This window comes from Bombina bombina, chromosome 10 (assembly GCF_027579735.1).
Source record: "Bombina bombina isolate aBomBom1 chromosome 10, aBomBom1.pri, whole genome shotgun sequence".
Lineage (NCBI taxonomy): Eukaryota > Metazoa > Chordata > Amphibia > Anura > Bombinatoridae > Bombina > Bombina bombina.
Window position 1 is genome coordinate 87592673 of NC_069508.1, and position 22882 is coordinate 87615554.

Here is a 22882-nt window from a genome sequence, read left to right on the forward strand (position 1 = left end):
TATTTTAATAAAGTGGAAGATACAATTAATAAAAAATAGTATTTGCTTATAGGTAAAAAATATGTATTATAAATAAGTCTCTTTGTTTTTGTTTCTGTTTAGAGGTGATCACAGGTAAGGAGCACAGATGTTAAACGTAAATTTTATAGTGTAAGGTCGGGTTACCATAGCAACTAATTGATTTTCAAGAAATCCAAACATCGGATGGAAGCGTTAACACAACGTTAACTTACACCTACACAAAAATAGCGACTGCACGCAATGCACAACATATTTCAATGGAAACCTGGTACTAAAATGGAGTGGTAAATTACTTTTAGTTGTCGGCCACTTTGGTAGCTTACGGCTCTATTTTTAACGACTTAATGGAAGCAAGCCCATAATTGGCTGTAATAATACTAGCTGTACACAGCAACCAAAATAAAATTCAGAATTCCATGATGTCTAAACTACAGCACACGTGAAATTGAAAAAAAATCAGTCCAAAGTTCTAATATACGGCTAGATTCAGAGTTTTGTCGGTAAGGACCCGCGTAGCTAACGCCGGCTTTTTTCTGGCGCACCATAAAAATAACTCTGTTATTGAGAGTCCACATAAAGGCTGCGTTAGGCTCCAAAAAAGGAGCGTAGAGCATATTTAACGCAGCTTCAACTCTCGATACCAGAGTTGCTTACGGACGCGGCCATCCTCAAAAACGTGCTCGTGCACGATTCCCCCATAGGAAACAATGGGGCTGTTTGAGCTGAAAAAAAACCTAACACCTGCAAAAAAGCCGCGTTCAGCTCCTAACGCAGCCCCATTGTTTGCTATGGGGAAACACTTCCTACGTCTGCACCTAACACTCTAACATGTACCCCGAGTCTAAACACCCCTAGCCTTACACTTAATAACCCCTATTCTGCCGCCCCCGCTATCGCTGACCCCTGCATATTATTTTTAACCCCTAATCTGCCGCTCCGTAAACCGCCGCTACTTACATTATCCTTATGTACCCCTAATCTGCTGCCCCTAACACCGCCGACCCCTATATTATATTTATTAACCCCTAATCTGCCCCCCACAATGTCGCCTCCACCTGCCTACACTTATTAACCCCTAATTTGCCGAGCGGACCGCACCGCTATCATAATAAAGTTATTAACCCCTAATCCGTCTCACTAACCCTATAATAAATAGTATTAACCCCTAATCTGCCCTCCCTAACATCGCCGACACCTAACTTCAATTATTAACCCCTAATCTGCCAACCGGAGCTCACCGCTATTCTAATAAATGTATTAACCCCTAAAGCTAAGTCTAACCCTAACACTAACACCCCCCTAAGTTAAATATAATTTTAATCTAACGAAATTAATTAACTCTTAATAAATAAATTATTCCTATTTAAAGCTAAATACTTACCTGTAAAATAAATCCTAATATAGCTACAATATAAATTATAATGATATTATAGCTATTTTAGGATTAATATTTATTTTACAGGTAACTTTGTATTTATTTTAACCAGGTACAATAGCTATTAAATAGTTAAGAACTATTTAATAGCTAAAATAGTTAAAATAATTACAAAATTACCTGTAAAATAAATCCTAACCTAAGTTACAATTAAACCTAACACTATACTATCATTAAATTAATTAAATAAAATACCTACAATTACCTACAATTAAACCTAACACTACACTATCAATACATTAATTAAATACAATACCTACAAATAACTACAATGAAATAAACTAACTAAAGTACAAAAAATAAAAAAGAACTAAGTTACAAAAAATAAAAAAATATTTACAAACATAAGAAAAATATTACAACAATTTTAAACTAATTACACCTACTCTAAGCCCCCTAATAAAATAACAAAGCCCCCCAAAATAAAAAAATGCCCTACCCTATTCTAAATTACTAAAGTTCAAAGCTCTTTTACCTTACCAGCCCTGAACAGGGCCCTTTGCGGGGCATGCCCCAAGAAGTTCAGCTCTTTTGCCTGTAAAGAAAAACATACAATACCCCCCCCAACATTACAACCCACCACCCACATACCCCAAATCTAACCCAAACCCTCCTTAAATAAACCTAACACTAAGCCCCTGAAGATCATCCTACCTTGTCTTCACCTCACTGGGTATCACCGATCGGTCCTGGCTCCAAAATCTTCATCCAACCCAAGCGGGCGATCCATCATCCGGTGGCTGAAGAGGTCCAGAAGAGGCTCCAAAGTCTTCATACTATCCGGGAAGAAGAGTAGATCCGGACCGGCAACCATCTTCTTCCAAGCGGCATCTTCTATCTTCATCCGATGAGGACCGGCTCCATCCTGAAGACCTCCACCGCGGACCCATCTTCATCCGGCAACGTCCATGGAGTTGTCAATGCGGTCAACGGCTCCAGGTGTCTGTACTTATCCATCTGTTTCTTGGCTAATACTGTGCCTGTATCGGAATGTCAGCACACCGCAGCAATCTCTATATTAGAGACGTAAGATCCTCATAAAGTATAAATAATAAGTACTGCAACTTAGTAGAACATCAACGCGTTTCTCCTGTAGTAAGGCCTTTTTACAGACCGGGTAGGTAAAGTGACAATTGTATTTGGACCCTGTGACTTTCAACTCTCTGTGATTCCAACTATTGCAGTTTCCACAGGGTTAGTAACCAACCAATGTAAATTTCCCCAGATATGATGACAAATAATTCAAATTATCCTAGCTTTGTGACGGAATAATCTAGATTTTATTAAAGAAACAGAGACGAGTATTTTGCTATTATCTTTTCACTTTACTGCAGACAGCATTTTAACGAACTGTAAACTTTACAGAAAAAAACAAAGAAAACATTGAATATAACATAGAAGCCAATGAGAACAAGGCTTGAGGTGTTATAGAAATAAAGGACCAATGAGAGAAGTCCAAATATCCATAAATTGACCAGTATTTAGCCACTCCTCCTCTTTGATCTTTGATGGGAAATACTCCAAAAACATTTAGAGAAAAATATAACAAGAGTCTCAAAAACATAAGGCTGAAAAACAAGAACAGGACAACTGAAGAAGATGCTTGATTGAAGAAAAACGATCTTTTCAAACTTGAAGAACTTGAGAATTTGCTTGAAGACGAATCAATGTTGGAAGAACCTGATTGAAGAACATCTCTGCTGGGCTTAGAAATCTCCTTGAAATCCTGAAGAAGAGTTTGACACTGGAAGAATAAAAAATAAAAATTAATATATCATATATAAAATACAAGTAAACACAGGGAGGAAAACAATTATATAACAATTTGTGGAGGGAAAATACTCATCTCTGTCTCTTTAATAAAATCTAGATTACTACATCACAAAGATAGGATAATTGGAATTTTATTGCAAGGACAGAGACTCCTATTTTGCTAGTTTAAAGTAACAAATTATGAAACTAAATTAAATGGAATAGAATGAATAGGTTTAAAATAAAATTGCCTAAAAACTTTATCTGAAGACCAATCAGCAGTATTAAGTATATCTTGAAGAGAGGTTGACTTTGAAAACGCTTTAGAAGCCGAAGCTCCTCTAATAGAATGGGAAGAGAAATTACTATCTACACCCGCTTGCGTCATGACCCATTTAACCCATCTACTAATGGTAGGAGCAGAAATAGGTAAATGTGGAGAAGCATAGGAAAAAAGAAGTTGATAATGAGAAGATGATCTAGGGACAAAAAAACTACACAAAAAATTTTGGGACTTCAGGAAAATAAGGATAAAAAATAGAACATGATAAAGTTTTAGTTCTACAAGAAATAGAGAAAATTACTCCTTAAGGAGAAAAACATTTAGAACTAAAATCAATAGCTTTGACGTCAGATACACATTTACAAGGCAAAAGGAATAATAGAGTAGTCAATTTAACAGTAAGCTGTTTGAGAGAAAGGCATTTATTATCAGGCAAAGGGGGGTAGTTATCAACGTGTCAACTTTCCTGCCTTCGCCGGCCCAATACGCCCGCCTAAGCTCGCCTCACATCGCCGCCGCGGACCTGAAAAAATTCTCCTAAGTTATCAAGTAAAGCTGTCAAAAAGCCACGGGGAGATGAGCAGTGGACTGTGAGAGTTATCACTCATCCGATCTCGCTGCTCTTCGGCTGTTTGACAGCTTTCTTGCTAGCCTGTCACTAAGCACTCACACTAAACTACACTGTTCTACCCCCTATACCGGCGCCCCCGGAGCCTCCCGCAACTAAATAAAGTTACTAACCCCTAAACCGCCGCTCCTAGACCCTGCCGCAACTCTGAAAAATGTATTAACCCCTAAACCGCCGCTCCTAGACCCTGCCGCAACTATGATAAATGTATTAACCCCTAAACCGCCGCTCCTAGACCCTGCCGCAAGTCTTATAAATGTACTAACCCCTAAACCGCCACTCCCGGACACCGCTGCCACCTACATTATACCTAGTAACCCCTATCCTGCGCCCCCTATGCCGTCGCCCTCTATAATAAAGTTATTAACCCCTATCCTGCCCCCCACTACACCGCCGCCACTGTAATAAAATTATTAACCCCTAAACCTAAGTCTAACACTAACCCTAACACCCCCCTAACTTAAATATTAATTAAATAAATCTAAATAATATTTCTATTATGAACTAAATTAATCCTATTTAAAACTAAATACTTACCTTTAAAATAAACCCTAATATAGCTACAATATAAATAATAATTATATTGTAGCTATCTTAGGATTTTTTTTTATTTTACAGGTACCTTTCAATTTATTTTAACTAGGTACAATAGCTATTAAATAGTTATTAACTATTTAATAGCTTACCTAGCTAAAATAAAGAGAAATATACCTGTAAACTAAAAACTAACCTACGTTACAATTACACCAAACACTACACTATACTTTAATAAATTATTCCTATTTAAAACTAAATACTTACCTGTAAAATAAACCCTAAGATAGCTACAATGTAATTAATAATTATATTGTACCTATTTTAGGATTTATATTTATTTTACAGGTAACTTTGTATTTATTTAAGCTAGTTAGAATAGTTATTAAATAGTTATTAACTATTTAATAACTACCTAGTTAAAAGAAATACAAAATTACCTGTAAAATAAATCCTAACCTAAGTTACAATTAAACCTAACACTACACTATCATTAAATAAATTAAATAAATTAACTACAAATAACTACAATTAAATACAATTAAATAAACTAACTAAAGTACAAAAAATAAAAAAAGCTAAGTTACAAAAAATAAAAAAAATAAGTTACAAACATTTAAAAAAATATTACAACAATTTTAAGCTGCTTACACCTAATCTAAGCCCCCTAATAAAATAACAAAGCCCCCCAAAATAAAAAAATGCCCTACCCTATTCTACATTAAAAAAGTTCAAAGCTCTTTTACCTTACCAGCCCTTAAAAGGGCCTTTTGTGGGGGCATGCCCCAAAGAATTCAGCTCTTTTGCCTGTAAAAGAAAAATACAACCCCCCAACATTAAAACCCACCACCCACATACCCCTAATCTAACCCAAACCCCCCTTAAAATAACCTAACACTAATCCCCTGAAGATCATCCTACCTTTAGTCGTCTTCACTCAGCCGAGCCACCGATGGAACTGAAGAGGACATCCGGACCGGCAGAAGTGATCATCCAAGGGGCGCTGAAGAAATCTTCCATCCGATGAAGTGATCCTCCAAGCGGCGCTGAAGAAATCTTCCATCCGGGCGATGTCATCTTCCAAGAGGCGCTGAAGAAGTCTTCTATCCGGGCGAGGTCATCTTCAAAGCTGGGTCTTGAATCGGAACAGCCAATAGAATGCGAGCTCAATCTGATTGGCTGACTGGATCAGCCAATCGGATTGAACTTGAATCTGATTGGCTGATTCAATCAGCCAATCAGATTTTTCCTACCTTAATTCCGATTGGCTGATAGAATCCTATCAGCCAATTGGAATTGAAGGGACGCCATCTTGGATGACGTCCCTTATAGGAGCCTTCATTCATCGGTAGTCCGTCTGGAAAGAAGGATGTTCCGCATCGGCGGGATGAAGATTCAAGACCCGGCTTCGAAGATGACCTCGTCCGGATAGAAGACTTCTTCAGCGCCTCTTGGAAGATGACATCGCCCGGATGGAAGATTTCTTCAGCGCCGCTTGGAGGATCACTTCATCGGATGGAAGATTTCTTCAGCGCCCCTTGGATGATCACTTCTGCCGGTCCGGATGTCCTCTTCAGTTCCATCGGTGGCTCGGCTGAGTGAAGATGACTAAAGGTAGGATGATCTTCAGGGGATTAGTGTTAGGTTATTTTAAGGGGGATTTGGGTTAGATTAGGGGTATGTGGGTGGTGGGTTTTAATGTTGGGGGGTTGTATTTTTCTTTTACAGGCAAAAGAGCTGAATTCTTTGTAGTTAATTTATTTAATTTATTTAATGATAGTGTAGTGTTAGGTTTAATTGTAACTTAGATTAGGATTTATTTTACAGGTAATTTTGTATTTCTTTTAGCTAGGTAGTTATTAAATAGTTAATAACTATTTAATAACTAATCTAACTAGCTAAAATAAATACAAAGTTACCTGTAAAATAAATATAAATCCTAAGATAGCTACAATGTAATTATTAATTATATTGTAGCTATCTTAGGGTTTATTTTACAGGTAAGTATTTAGTTTTAAATAGGAATAATTTATTAAAGTATAGTGTAGTGTTAGGTGTAATTGTAACTTAGGTTAGTTTTTAGTTTACAGGTACATTTCTCTTTATTTTAGCTAGGTAAGCTATTAAATAGTTAATAACTATTTAATAGCTATTGTACCTAGTTAAAATAAATTGAAAGGTACCTGTAAAATAAAAAAAAATCCTAAGATAGCTACAATATAATTATTATTTATATTGTAGCTATATTAGGGTTTATTTTATAGGTAAGTATTTAGTTTTAAATAGGATTAACTTAGTTAATAATAGAAATAATATTTAGATTTATTTAATTAATATTTAAGTTAGGGGGGTGTTAGGGTTAGTGTTAGACTTAGGTTTAGGGGTTAATAATTTTATTACAGTGGCGGATGTCTAGTGGGGGGCAGGATAGGGGTTAATACATTTATTATAGGTGGCGACGGTGTAGGGGGGGCAGGATAGGGGTTAATAAATTTATTATAGGTGGCGACGGTGTAGGGGGGGCAGGATAGGGGTTAATAAATGTATTATAGGTGGCGACGGTGTAGGGGGGGGCAGATTAGGGGTTAATAAATTTAATATAGGTTGCGGCAGGGTCAGGGAGCGGCGGTTTAGGGGTTAAACTATTTATTTATTTGCGGCGAGGTGCGGGATTGGCAGGATAGGGGTTAATAACTTTATTATAGAAGGCGGCGGCATGGGGGGGCTGGATAAGGGGTTACTAGGTATCATGTAGGTGGCGGTAGGCTCCGTTAGCAGCAGATTAGGGGTTAATATGCATAGAGTAGCTTGCGTTGGGCTCCGTGAGCGGCGGTTTAGGGGTTAATATGTATAGAGTAGCTTGCGGTGGGCTCCGTGAGCGGCGGTTTAGGGGTTAATCATTTTATTTCGTTGCGGAGGTGTAGGGGGGGACAGATTAGTGGTGTTTAGACTCGGGGTACATGTTAGGGTGTTAGGTGTAGACAGCTCCCATAGAAATCAATGGGATGTCTGGCAGCAGCGAACTTGTACTTTCGCTATGGTCAGACTCCCATTGATTCCTATGGGATCCGCCACCTCCAGGGTGGCGGTTTGAAAACCAGGTACGCTGGGCCGGAAAAGTGACGAGCGTACCTGCTAGTTTTTTGATAACTAGCAAAAGTAGTCAGATAGTGCCGCACTTGTGTGCGGAACATCTGGAGTGACGTAAGAATCAATCTGTGTCTGACTGAGTCCGGCGGATCGAAGTTTACGTCACAAAATTCTACTTTTGCCGGTCTCTAGCCTTTGATAACTAAGGCGAATCAGCCTCGCCACAAATACGCTGCGGAATTCCAGCGTATTTGAGGTTAATGGCTTGATAACTACCCCCCCAAGAGTTAAAAAGAGATATGACCAAATCTACGTCCCAAAAGAAAGAATATTTTAAAGATGGAGGACGTTTAAGATGAATAGATTTTAAGGGGCCTATCTATCAAGCTCTGAATGAGCTTGATGCCCCATGTTTCTGGCGAGCCTGCCGGATCACCAGAAACAGCAGTTATGAAGCAGCAGTCACAAAGACCACTGCTCCATAACCTGTCTGCCTGCTCTGAGCAGGCGGACAGACATCGCCGGAATTCAACCCGATCGAGTTGATTGACACCCCCTGCTGGCGGCTGATTGGCCGTGAGTCTACAGGGGGTGGCGTACTTTAGTAAATAAAGGCCTAAGAATCTACAAATAGTAGGATATTGACCTATAGGAACATTACCAAGTAATTCATGTCCAGCAGAAATAGCTGATCTAGTCACATTAATTGACCTGTAAGCCAATCCAGCTTGAAAGAGTGAAGACAAAAAAAATTATAACTTCACTCAAAGGTGCTGAAATGGGATCCAGGTGCCTAGAATTGCACCAGCTAGACCATTTAAGCCAGGAAGATAAATAACATTTCTTGGTTCCAGGGGCCCAAGAGTCTTGAAGGAGAAGTATAGCTTCCTCTGATAATCCTTCACCAGACCAGGATCCCCTGAAATCATCCAAGCAATAAGTTGTAATTTGTCTTGAAGTACTAATGGATGGAATTGACCTAAAGGATCTGTTAGAAGATCCGACTGATTTGGTAATAGATTTGGATGAAGGAACGACAATTCCAGAAGAAGAGGGTTCCAAACCTGAGTCTGTCAAAAAGGGAGTTATTATCAGAAGGGAAATCTGTTGACGTTTGACAAAAAGTAGAGTTCGAATGATCATCGAGAATGGAGGGAAGGCGAACGCTCCCAAATTCGGCCACTGTAGAAGAAAAGCATCTATTGCTAGAGCTTGAGGATCCGGTCTCCAACTGAAGTAAGGAAAAATCTGATAATTTAGACGAGAAGCAGATATATTGAAACAGTCCCCTTAGAGATTGAATTTTCTGAAAAGTTGACAAATTCAACTTCCAATCTTTGAGGTATATTGATCCCCAATCTGCCATCTGATTGTTTAGGCCTGGAATATATTCTGCTTGAATAGATATATTCTGAGATAAACAATTGTGAATAAATTTTTTTGTTAAATCTGATAACATTTTTGAAGCAGTACCTTCTAAACGGTTGATATACCGAACTGCAGAGACATTGTCCATCCAAAGAAGAACAGTTATAGGAAAATCCTGTTTTACAAAACTCCTAACTGCAAAGGCTCCTGCTAAAAGCTCTAGACAATTGATATGGAGATGTTTCTCCAAAGGAGACAATTTCCCTCCTGTAATCAGGGAACCAGATATTGCACCCCAACCCGATTTGCTCTATTACCAAATCCTTCCAAAAATTTCCTTCCAATTCCATGTTTCTATATTTAAGAGCCACCAATTCAATTCCTCCAAAGCTTCCTTGGATAAGGAGATTTTGTGATTATAAGAAAATCCCTTTCTGAAGATAAAATATTTTCAATCTTTGAAGCGCTCTGTAATGAAGAGGAGCTGGAAAGATTGCCTGAATGGAGGAAGAAAGAAGACCTATGATTTTGGCTAAAAAAGATTGAAAAAAAATCCTACTTGAGAAGATAAATAATTTTGATCTTTTCCTGTGGAAGACTGAGAGACGTTGAGATAGTGTCTATATTGAAACCTAGGTACAACAAATTCTGGGAAGGAACCAAAGCTGATTTTTTAAAATTGATGATGAAATCTAAATTCTGGAGAAATTGAATGGTGAGGGACAACTGATCATTCAGAATAAGAGAAGATTTGTGAATAAGAAGAATATTGTCTAAATAAATTATCAGACAAATTCCTCTTTTCCTTAACCAAGCTGTGACTGGTTTCAAAATTTTTGTAAAGGCCAAAGGTGCTGAAGAGAGACCAATAGGGAGACAAGAAAATTTCCACAGAGAGTCTTTCCAAAAAAATCTTAGGTATTTCCTGAAATCTGAATGAATGGTAAATGAAAGATATGCATCCTTCAGATCTAATCTTACAAGCCAATCCTTGTTGTAGAGACAATCTCTTAAAAGATGAATACCTTCCATCTTGAAATGATTGAAAATCAGGATTTGATTTAATTCTCTTAAATTTATGACAGGACAGAATGATCCTTCTTTTTTTTTTTACAAGAAAGATGTTGCTGATGAAAGAGCCCTCTGGAGAAGGGGCACTCTCTACAGCATTCTTGTTTATGAGGTCTGAAATTTCTGTCTAACAGGATTCCATCTTCGTGAGAAAAGTTTATTGGGATAGGACAGGAATTCTGAAAGGATATTTGAATGAAATCCAAAGAAAGGCTATATACTGCCTGAAGAACCCATGGATCTGATGTTATCTTCTGCCACTCTGTTATAAAATACATAAGCCTGCCTCCTATTTTTAGATGAGAAAAAGTTGTGGAAATAAAGGTGGGAGAACTTACCTTGGAAGGGTATCCTGGGATTTTCCTGAATGATTTGTTGATCGACATTCTAGGCCTTGATGGAAAAATGTTTGCATGCTTGGAAGTGGAGGGGACAAGGTTATGGAAATTAGACCTGAAGATGTTTGAATACCGGCTGGATAAGTGGTCGCTTCCTTTTCCAGCCCTGTTGAAAACCTATTGAGGCTGAGACTGATAAAAAAATCTTTCTTGTATTAGTTTTAATTTTATTAAGACTAATAAATGTATTTACATAAGAGTTTAGTTGTTGAAGCCCAGCATCCCCAAATAATAATCCTTCCACTTTGGGACCCATCTCAGTAGGTGCGAAATCAGTAATCTTAGGATCTATGCACCTTAGAATTAACCCTACTCCTTTGGGTAGAAAGAGAGGTGTTGGCATCTCCAAGAATATAAACTAATCTTTGAATCCATTCCCTGGAAGCATAAGGGTCTAACATGGAATTATTAGCAATTGCCTCAGAAAGCTCAAAGTTTAGTAACAGGGCCTAAAGAGTCAAGGAGTTTGTCCTGACAAGATTTTAAGAACCTGTCAGGACCATTTCTGAGATTGGCATTTGTATTACCCAATTTTTTTTTAACAAATTAGAATCAATGTTAAGGGGTTAAGTGAGTGTTATGCAGAAGCTCAGGATGAGGACATTCCGCTCTTAAAGTACTTTTAGTTTTATACGAAAGGGGCCTAAGAATATAATAATCTAGAAATTTTGAAACCCTTTTAGAAAGTCTCCATTGAGAGGATCTGGGATGCTCTAATTCATTAGGGCCAGTATAAGGTTCCCCAAAATTATCAACAAGCTTTATTTTCTTGGATTTAGATAAACGTTTTGATTTGTTAGGCCTAGGTGAATCTTCAGATAAAGAAGAAATACACTTATCAAGAGAATCTTAAGAAAAATCTTCAGAATCAAAATTATATTTTTCAATTTGCATATTAGATGCATCAAAATCATCAGAAGAATCTGACTGAATAATAAATGTTATTTTCCTAGAACAAACATTAGAATCACTCTCTGAGTCTGATTAAACAGTATGTTTTCAGCATATTATCAGATTTAACAGTATGTTTGGATAAACGTTTAGTCTTAGCTGTAGCTTTTCTGGGAATTGAATCCCTAATCTCATTACCAGCATTGATTGCAGACTGAAATTGTAACATTTGCTGTATATATATATATATATATAATGTTTGTCTAAATATTAGTAAAACCTTTAGGAAATTTCTAAAAACGAAAAGGTTAATATAATATAATGAGTCAGTCTAAAACAGATTTAAAACAGTTAAAGTTAGAACAAAAACGGCTATAAATGTTTGGAAAAGAGAAACAAAAAACTTGCAAGCTTTGTAACAAAACCGCTCTGTATGCTGCCTGAGGAGAAATCCGAGAGCGGTAAATGAAAACAGTGTGATTGACAGTTAAGAGGGGCATGAAAGATGCGAAATGCAAGATGGAGGCGTGGCAAAGAAAAAGAGAACAAAGAAAATGGCGGCCACAACAGAAGATCATTGCGCAGATGGATAGAAAAAACTGAAGGAATAAAGAATAATTAGGTAAGATAAAACATATAAAAATGAAACCGGAAAGAAAAAGGGTTGAGAAAATGTAAAAATAATGCAAAATAACATACAATCAACCAACAAAAATAAATAAAGACAAACAAAAGAAACAGAATAGAAAAACAAAAGTCAAATTAACGCAAAACTGGCAAAAGACTGAAAGTAACTGGGAAAACAGAAATTATAACAAAATAGAACTTAAAATAAATAAAAACAATACAATAAAACAAAATAAGAAAACATAAAATAATATTATAAAATAATATTATTAAACAAAACCAAAATAATAAAACCAAACAGCTTAATGAATAACTAAAATATTAAATAAAACAACATCATACATATACAATGTACTTAACTCTGAGAGCAGCAAAGTGAAAATATTGGATATATGGATATTTGGACTTCTCTCATTGGTCTTATTTCTATAACATATCAAGCCTTGTTCTCATTGGCTTCTATGTTATATTCATTGTTTTCTTACGCCTAGATTTAGAGTTCTGTGTTAGCCGTCCAAACCAGCGTTAGGGGGTCCTAACGCTGGTTTTGGCCGCCCGCTGGTATTTAGAGTCAGTCAGGAAAGGGTCTAACGCTCACTGTCCAGCCGCGACTTTTCCATACCGCAAATCCCCCTACGCCAATTGCGTATCCTATCTTTTCAATGGGATCTTTCTAACGCTGGTATTTAGAGTCGTGGCTGAAGTGAGCGTTAGAAATCTAACGACCAGACTCCAGCCGCAGAAAAAGCCAGGAGTTAAGAGCTTTCTGGGCTAACGTCGGTTCATAAAGCTCTTAACTACTGTGCTCTAAAGTACACTAACACCCATAAACTACCTATGTACCCCTAAACCGAGGCCCCCCACATCGCCGCCACTCTATTCAATTTTTTAACCCTTAATCTGCCGACCGCACACCGCCGCAACCTACATTATCCCTATGTACCCCTAATCTGCTGCCCCTAGCATCGCCGACCACTACATAATATTTATTACCCCCTAATCTGCCCCCCCAACGTCGCCTCCACCTACCTACAATTATTAACCCCTAATCTGCCGACCGGACCTCACCGCTACTATAATAAATGTATTAACCCCTAATCCGCCTCACTCCCACCTCAAAAACCCTATAATAAATATTATTAACCCCTAATCTGCCCTCCCTAACATCGCCGATACCTAACTTCAAGTATTAACCCCTAATCTGCCGACCGGACCTCGCCGCTACTCTAATAAATGTATTAACCCCTACATCTAAGTCTAACCCTAACACTAACACCCCCCTAAATTAAATATAATTTTATTCTAACAAAATAAAATAATTCTTATTAAATAAATTATTCCTATTTAAAGCTAAATACTTACCTGTAAAATAAACCCTAATATAGCTACAATATAAATAATAATTATATTGTAGCTATTTTAGGATTTATATTTATTTTACAGGCAACTTTGTATTAATTTTAACCAGGTACAATAGCTATTAAATAGTTAATATTTACCTGTAAAATAAATCCTAACCTAAGTTACAATTAAACCTAACACTACACTATCATTATCAAGAAAACAGCTCTTTTGCATTTAAATAAACATACAATACCCCCCCAACATTACAACCCATCACCCACATACCCCTAATCTAACCCAAACACCCCTTAAAAAACCTAACACTAAGCCCCTGAAGATCTTCCTACCTTATCTTCACCACGCCGGGTATCACCGATCCGTCCAGAAGAGGCTCCGAAGTTTTCCTCCTATCCGGCAAGAAGAGGTCCAGAAGAGGGTCCAAAGTCTTCCTCCTATCCGGCAAGAAGAGGACATCCGAACCGGCAAACATCTTCATCCAAGCGGCATCTTCTATCTTCTTCCATCTGGCGCGGAGCGGGACCATCTTGAAGCAACCGACGCGGATCCATCCTCTTCTAACGACGTCCAAAGTCCGAATGAAGGTTCCTTTAAGGGACGTCATCCAAGATGGCGTCCCTCGAATTCCAATTGGCTGATAGGATTCTATCAGCCAATCGGAATTAAGGTAGGAAAAATCAGCCAATCAGATTGAGCTTGCATTCTTATTGGCTGTTCCGATCAGCCAATAGAATGCAAGCTTAATCTGATTGGCTGATTGGATCAGCCAATCCGATTGAACTTCAATCTGATTGGCTGATTCAATCAGCCAATCAAATTTTCCCTACCTTAATTCCAATTGGCTGATAGAATCCTATCAGCCAATCGGAATTCTAGGGACGCCATCTTGGATGATGTCCCTTAAAGGAACCTTCATTCGGACTTAGGACGTAGTTAGAAGAGGATGGATCCGCGTCGGCTGCTTCAAGATGGTCCCGCTCCGTGCCGGATGGAAGAAGATAGAAGATGCCGCTTGGATGAAGATGTTTGCCGGTCCGGATGTCCTCTTCTTGCCGGATAGGAGGAAGACTTTGGACCCTCTTCTGGACCTCTTCTTGCCGGATAAGAGGAAGACTTCGGAGCCTCTTCTGGACGGATCGGTGATACCCGGCGTGGTGAAAATAAGGTAGAAAGATCTTCAGGGGCTTAGTGTTAGGTTTTTTAAGGGGTGTTTGGGTTAGATTAGGGGTATGTGGGTGGTGGGTTGTAATGTTGGGGGGGTATTATATGTTTATTTAAATGCAAAAGAGCTGTTTTCTTTGGGGCATGCCCCGCAAAAGGCCCTTTTAAGGGCTGGTAAGGTAAAAGAGCTTTAACATTTTTATTTTAGAATAGGATAGGGCATTTTTTTATTTTGGGGGGCTTTGTTATTTTTTTTAGGGGGCTTAGAGTAGGTGTAATTAGTTTAAAATTCTTGTAATCTATTTTTATTTTTTGTAATTTAGTGTTTGTTTGTTTTTGTAATTTAGTGTTTGTTTTTTTTGTAATTTAGTTTAGTTGATTTATTTCTAGATAATTGTAGGTAGTTTATTTAATTAATTTAATGATAGTGTAGTGTTAGGTTTAATTGTAACTTAGGTTAGGATTTATTTTACAGGTAATTTTGTAATTATTTTAACTAGGTAACTATTAAATAGTTATTAACTATTTGATAGCTATTGTACCTGGTTAAAATAAATACAAAGTTGCCTGTAAAATAAATATAAATCCTAAAATAGCTACAATATAATTATTATTTATATTGTAGCTATATTAGGGTTTATTTTACAGGTAAGTATTTAGCTTTAAATAGAAAATTATATTTAACTTAGGGGGGGTTAGGGTTAGGGTTAGACTTAGCTTTAGGGGTTAATACATTTATTATAGTAGCGGTGAGGTCCAGTCGGCAGATTAGGGGTTAATAATTGTAGGTAGGTGGCGGCGACGTTGGGGGCGGCAGATTAGGGGTTAATAAATATAATTTAGGGGTTGGCGGTGTTAGGGGCAGCAGATTAGGTTGCGGCGTGTACGGAGCGGCAGATTAGGGGTTAAAAATAATATGCAGGGGTCAGCGATAGAGGGGTCAGCATATTAGGGGGGGGGCAGATTACCCCCTAATCTGCCCCCCCAACGTCGCACCTACCTACCTACAATTATTAACCCCTAATCTGCCAACCGGACCTCACCGCTACTATAATAAATGTATTAACCCCTAATCCGCCTCACTCCCACCTCAAAAACCCTATAATAAATATTATTAACCCCTAATCTGCCCTCCCTAACATCGCCGATACCTAACTTCAAGTATTAACCCCTAATCTGCCGACCGGACCTCGCCGCTACTCTAATAAATGTATTAACCCCTACATCTAAGTCTAACCCTAACACTAACACCCCCCTAAATTAAATATAATTTTATTCTAACAAAATAAAATAATTCTTATTAAATAAATTATTCCTATTTAAAGCTAAATACTTACCTGTAAAATAAACCCTAATATAGCTACAATATAAATAATAATTATATTGTAGCTATTTTAGGATTTATATTTATTTTACAGGCAACTTTGTATTAATTTTAACCAGGTACAATAGCTATTAAATAGTTAATATTTACCTGTAAAATAAATCCTAACCTAAGTTACAATTAAACCTAACACTACACTATCATTATCAAGAAAACAGCTCTTTTGCATTTAAATAAACATACAATACCCCCCCAACATTACAACCCATCACCCACATACCCCTAATCTAACCCAAACACCCCTTAAAAAACCTAACACTAAGCCCCTGAAGATCTTCCTACCTTATCTTCACCACGCCGGGTATCACCGATCCGTCCAGAAGAGGCTCCGAAGTTTTCCTCCTATCCGGCAAGAAGAGGTCCAGAAGAGGGTCCAAAGTCTTCCTCCTATCCGGCAAGAAGAGGACATCCGAACCGGCAAACATCTTCATCCAAGCGGCATCTTCTATCTTCTTCCATCTGGCGCGGAGCGGGACCATCTTGAAGCAACCGACGCGGATCCATCCTCTTCTAACGACGTCCAAAGTCCGAATGAAGGTTCCTTTAAGGGACGTCATCCAAGATGGCGTCCCTCGAATTCCAATTGGCTGATAGGATTCTATCAGCCAATCGGAATTAAGGTAGGAAAAATCAGCCAATCAGATTGAGCTTGCATTCTTATTGGCTGTTCCGATCAGCCAATAGAATGCAAGCTTAATCTGATTAGCTGATTGGATCAGCCAATCCGATTGAACTTCAATCTGATTGGCTGATTCAATCAGCCAATCAGATTTTCCCTACCTTAATTCCAATTGGCTGATAGAATCCTATCAGCCAATCGGAATTCTAGGGACGCCATCTTGGATGATGTCCCTTAAAGGAACCTTCATTCGGACTTAGGACGTAGTTAGAAGAGGATGGATCCGCGTCGGCTGCTTCAAGATGGTCCCGCTCCGTGCCGGATGGAAGAAGATAGAAGATGCCGCTTGGATGAAGATGTTTGCCGGTCCGGATGTCCTCTTCTTGCCGGATAGGAGGAAGACTTTGGACCCTCTTCTGGACCTCTTCTTGCCGGATAAGAGGAAGACTTCGGAGCCTCTTCTGGACGGATCGGTGATACCCGGCGTGGTGAAAATAAGGTAGAAAGATCTTCAGGGGCTTAGTGTTAGGTTTTTTAAGGGGTGTTTGGGTTAGATTAGGGGTATGTGGGTGGTGGGTTGTAATGTTGGGGGGGTATTATATGTTTATTTAAATGCAAAAGAGCTGTTTTCTTTGGGGCATGCCCCGCAAAAGGCCCTTTTAAGGGCTGGTAAGGTAAAAGAGCTTTAACATTTTTATTTTAGAATAGGATAGGGCATTTTTTTATTTTGGGGGGCTTTGTTATTTTTTTTAGGGGGCTTAGAGTAGGTGTAATTAGTTTAAAATTCTTGTAATCTATTTTTATTTTTTGTAATTTAGTGTTTGTTTGTTTTTGTAATTTAGTGTTTGTTTTTTTTGTAATTTAGTTTAGTTGATTTATTTCTAGATAATTGTAGGTAGTTTATTTAATTAATTTAATGATAGTGTAGTGTTAGGTTTAATTGTAACTTAGGTTAGGATTTATTTTACAGGTAATTTTGTAATTATTTTAACTAGGTAACTATTAAATAGTTATTAACTATTTGATAGCTATTGTACCTGGTTAAAATAAATACAAAGTTGCCTGTAAAATAAATATAAATCCTAAAATAGCTACAATATAATTATTATTTATATTGTAGCTATATTAGGGTTTATTTTACAGGTAAGTATTTAGCTTTAAATAGAAAATTATATTTAACTTAGGGGGGGTTAGGGTTAGGGTTAGACTTAGCTTTAGGGGTTAATACATTTATTATAGTAGCGGTGAGGTCCAGTCGGCAGATTAGGGGTTAATAATTGTAGGTAGGTGGCGGCGACGTTGGGGGCGGCAGATTAGGGGTTAATAAATATAATATAGGGGTTGGCGGTGTTAGGGGCAGCAGATTAGGTTGCGGCGTGTACGGAGCGGCAGATTAGGGGTTAAAAATAATATGCAGGGGTCAGCGATAGAGGGGTCAGCATATTAGGGGTTAATACGTGTAATTTTAGGGGTGTTTAGACTCGGGGGTTCATGTTAGGGTGTTAGGTGCAGACTTAGGAAGTGTTTCCCCATAGGAAACAATGGGGCTGTGTTAGGAGCTGAACGCTGCTTTTTTGCAGGTGTTAGGTTTTTTTTCAGCTCAAACTGCCCTATTGTTTCCTATGGGGGAATCGTGCACGAGCACGTTTTGGAAGCTGGCCGGTATTGAGAGTTGCAGTGGCGGTAAATATGCCTGTACGCTCCCTTTTTGGAGCCTAACGCAGGCCTTCTGAGAACTCTAAATACCAGCGTTGTTAAAAAGGTGCGGGGGAAAAAAATTACGCGTAGCTAACGCACCCCTTTGGCCACAGAACTCTAAATATAGCCGTTAGTTTTTTTCTGTAAAGTTTACTGTTCATTAAAATGCTGTCTGCAGTAAAGTGAAAAGATAATAGTAAAATAGGAGTATCTGTCCTAAAATTGAACATTGACTTACTGCCCGAGTGCGAGATCCTGTCTGGAGATTCAGTTTTCCTCTGTTTGTTGACAGCGTTCACTCTTTAGTTCTGATAGCGTGTAGAGCTCTATTCAAACTGAGAGTGTAGCCTCATTCTGATGCCGACACTGAAATCAGCTTGAATTGTAGATCGCCTTCATAAGAGCCAACTACAAAAGTGCAACTCTCGGCAGGGCCCTCTACCCATTTGATCCCTATAAATGTTATCCGGTATACCAACTATGTTTATAGCACTGCAGAATCTGTTGGCGCTCTACAAATACTTGTTAATAATAAATAATAATAAATTGGCTAGAACATATAGACCGCTGGGGTTCTCCACTCCACCCCAAACAACTCGAAAAGTATCCAAATTAAGCAACAAATGTAGTAGTCTTTGTTTTTAATAAGCCAGGAGAAATTCCATAATTAAAAAGTTCATTTTATTGAATACATAAGTATAAACAACAAGGGCACAGCAGACAGGTACTGCAGCTGACGTGTTTTCTGCCTCAAGGGCACTTCATCAGAGCTTTCTAATTTACTCCTATTATCAATTTGTCTTCGTTCACTTGGTATCTTTATTAGAAAAAGAAGGAATGCAAGCATAGGAGCCAGCACAGTTTTTGTTCAGAACCTTGGTAAAACTTTCTTATTAGTGTCTTAATGTAGCCACCAATCAGCAAGCTCTACCCAGGTGCTAACCCAAAAATGGGCCGGCTTCTAAGCTTACATTCAAATAAAGATACCAAGAGAACAAAGACAAATTGATAATAGGAGTAAATTAGAAAGTTGCATGTTCTATCTGAATCATGAAAGTTTTATTTTGACTAGACTATTCCTTTAAGATTCTGGTGATCTTTGTAGATAACTTATTTGATACATTTTTGTAAATGATTCATAATAAAGTGTTGTATAATTTTAAATCAGGGATGCTTTTAAGTAAAATTCTTTAAAATGATGCTATGGCTGCAAATGAGCTTTTTTGTGTATGTTTTACATTAAACACCAGACCACATTCTTTCTTTCTTCTCTTCTTGATTTATTTTTCATATTAGCCACAATTTAATTTATTGCAATCACAATTGCTGGTCATGTGCGTTAAATAGTTTGAGTGTAGGCGGCACAGTCAATAATTTGCATAGTTTCTTGGTGACTGCTGTAAATATTTTATATATTATGTGTGGGATGCATCCGATTAATGTTTTTAAAATAAACCTAATGGGATATGAAACCCAAATTTTTTTATTTCATGATTTAGACAGAACATACAATTTTAAACAACTTTCCAATGTAATTCTATTTTTTAATTTGCTTCCTTCTCTTGTTATCCATTGTTGAAAGGTTTATCTACAAAACCTCAGGAGCAGTAAAGAACCTAGGTTCTAGCTGCTGATTGGTGGCTGCATATATACTGATTGTTATTGGCTCACCCATGAGTTCAGTTAGAAACAAGAAGTGCATTGCTGCTCCTTCAACAAATGATACAAAGAGAATGAAGCAAATTTGATAATAGAAGTAAACTGGAAAGTTGTTTAAAATTGTATGTTCTACCTAAATCATGACAGAGAACGTTTGGGTTCCTTGTCCCTTTAACCGACTAAGGCCTTAATGGAGATAAATGTTTTTATCATCGATTTCCAAACTTTACCACCTCAGTGGATACTGGGGAAACACAATACTTATAACATTATATAATGTTTCCAAAAAGTTACAATTTTGAACAAAACTATATTTGGAGAAATTTATACAAACGTTCTTTAAATGCAAAATACTGAAATTAAACATAGAATAAAGGTAAACAGATGCAAAAGTAACCATAACAGAAATATACAAAGGACTTGTGGGCAATTTAAGAGGAACTAGAAAAATGATGGGTTGGGGCAAGCACTACAAGCAAGAACAGGAACTGTAGAAACAATGTTATAACCTGAGATTAAAGGGGCAATCTAATAAAAATTAAACTTTTATGTTGCAGACAGGGCGTGCAGTTTTAATCAACTTTCCAATTTACTTTTATCATGAAACTTGCTTTGCTCTCTTGGTATTCTTTGTTGAAAGCTAAACCTAGGTAAGCTCATCTGTTTATTTCTAAGCCATTGAAGGCCGCCTCTTATCTCAGTGCATTTTGACCGTTTTCACAGCTAGACAATGCTAGTTCATGTGTGCCATATAGATAACATGGTGCTTATTCCTGTGGCGTTACTTATGAGAGGGCACTGATTGGCTAAAATGCAAGTCTGTCAAATGAACCGAAATAAGGGGGCAGTCTGCAGAGGCTTAGATACAAGGTAATCACAGAGGTAATAAGTATCTATGCTATAATTGTGTTTGTAACACGTCCGTCGCCGTTGCCAGTTGCGCACGCATCCGCAATAGAATTTTGGCAGCTTTGCTGCATCCAGGTGGATTCCGAAAATGGCAGGGTGATGAAAGAATCCACCGAAGGAATCCCCCGGGATGCAGCGAAGGCAAACGGAGCATTACAAAAAAAAAAAACGCCCGCAATAAGTATTAAAAAAAAACTAATCGCCCGCAATAAGTATTAAAAAAAAAATCTAACCGCCCACAAAAAGTATTAAGAAAAAAACCTAATTGCCCGCAATAAGTGTTGAGAAAAAAACCTAACCACCCGCAATAAGTATTAAGAAAAAAAAACAACCAACTACCTAATACAATTATTATCCCCTAAATCCGTAAACCCTAACATCGCAAACTACCTAATACATCTATTAACCCCTAAACCGCCATTAAAGGGACACTTAACCTTAAAAACTGTCTTTCATGATTCAGATAGAGAATACAATTTCAAACAACATTCCAAAAAAAACCCACCCCCCAAACCCCCCAAACTAAAAAAAACTAACAGTAAAAAAACCTTAACTACCCATTGTCCCTAAAGGGGCATTTGTATGGGCATTTGGGACACTTTTAGAAAATCAACCAGAGATCTAATCTTTGGTTAATTTTTTGGAACGCTAATTGCTACCGCAAGCAAAAACTAGCCAGTTTGTGGGAGTGCAATAATGTAGTGCTGCACTTGTAATCTAGCCCTAAGTGTATAAATTTAAATATGTAAATTAAATGTTATTACCAACGGATTGAATGGTGTTAACTGTGAAGAAGTCAAGAATGAAAGAATTAAGCAGGTTTAAACAGTTGATCAGAAAAAAATTCAACACACAAGACTCATTAATAAAATAATTTTTCAAAAGCTTCTGATTTTTTGTTTCCATATTGGTCTGCAAAAGCCTGTAACATATAGGTTTTCACATGTATAGACGCCGGTCTTGTGACTTATCATAAATATATTCCCTTGCTGGATATTTTTAATGCGGCTTAAAGAAATAGTAAAATCGAAACAAAATTCTAATCTGTCTGTGAAAGAACAATTTTTGCATGAAAATGTTTTTTTTTTTATTAAAATTTTGAAGGTAACAGGAAGTAATTTTTTTGTGTACAGCTGAGCCTTATTAACCCCTTAATGACCACAGCACTTTTCCATTTTCTGTCCGTTTGGGACCAAGGCTATTTTTACATTTTTGCTGTGTTTGTATTTAGCTGTAATTTTCCTCTTACTCATTTACTGCACCCACACATATTATATACCGTTTTTCTCAACATTAAATGGACTTTCAAAATCTACCATTATTTTCATCATATCTTATAATTTGCTATAAAAAAATACAAAATATGATGAAAAAATGGAAAAAAACACACTTTTTCTAACTTTGACCCCCAAAATATGTTGCACATCTACAACCACCAAAAAACACCCATGCTAAATAGTTTCTAAATTTTGTCCTGAGTTTAGAAATACCCAATGTTTACATGTTCTTTGCTTTTTTTGCAAGTTATAGGGCAATAAATACAAGTAGCACTTTGCTATTTCCAAACCACTTTTTTTCAAAATTAGCTCTAGTTACATTGGAACACTGATATCTTTCAGGAATCCCTGAATATCCATGGACATGTATATATTTTTTTTTAGAAGACATCCCAAAGTATTGATCTAGACCCATTTGGGCATATTTCATGCCACCATTTCCCAGCTAAATGCGATCAAATAAAAAAAAATGTTCACTTTTTCACAATTTTTTTCACAAACTTTAGGTTTCTCACTGAAATTATTTACAAACAACTTATGCAGTTATGGCATAAATGGTTGTAAATGCTTCTCTGGGATCCCCTTTCTTTAGAAATAGCAGACATGTATGGCTTTGGTGTTGCTTTTTGGTAATTAGAAGGCTGCTAAATGCCACTGCGCACCACACATGTATTATGCCCAGCAGTGAATTGGTTAATTAGGGAGTATGTAGGGA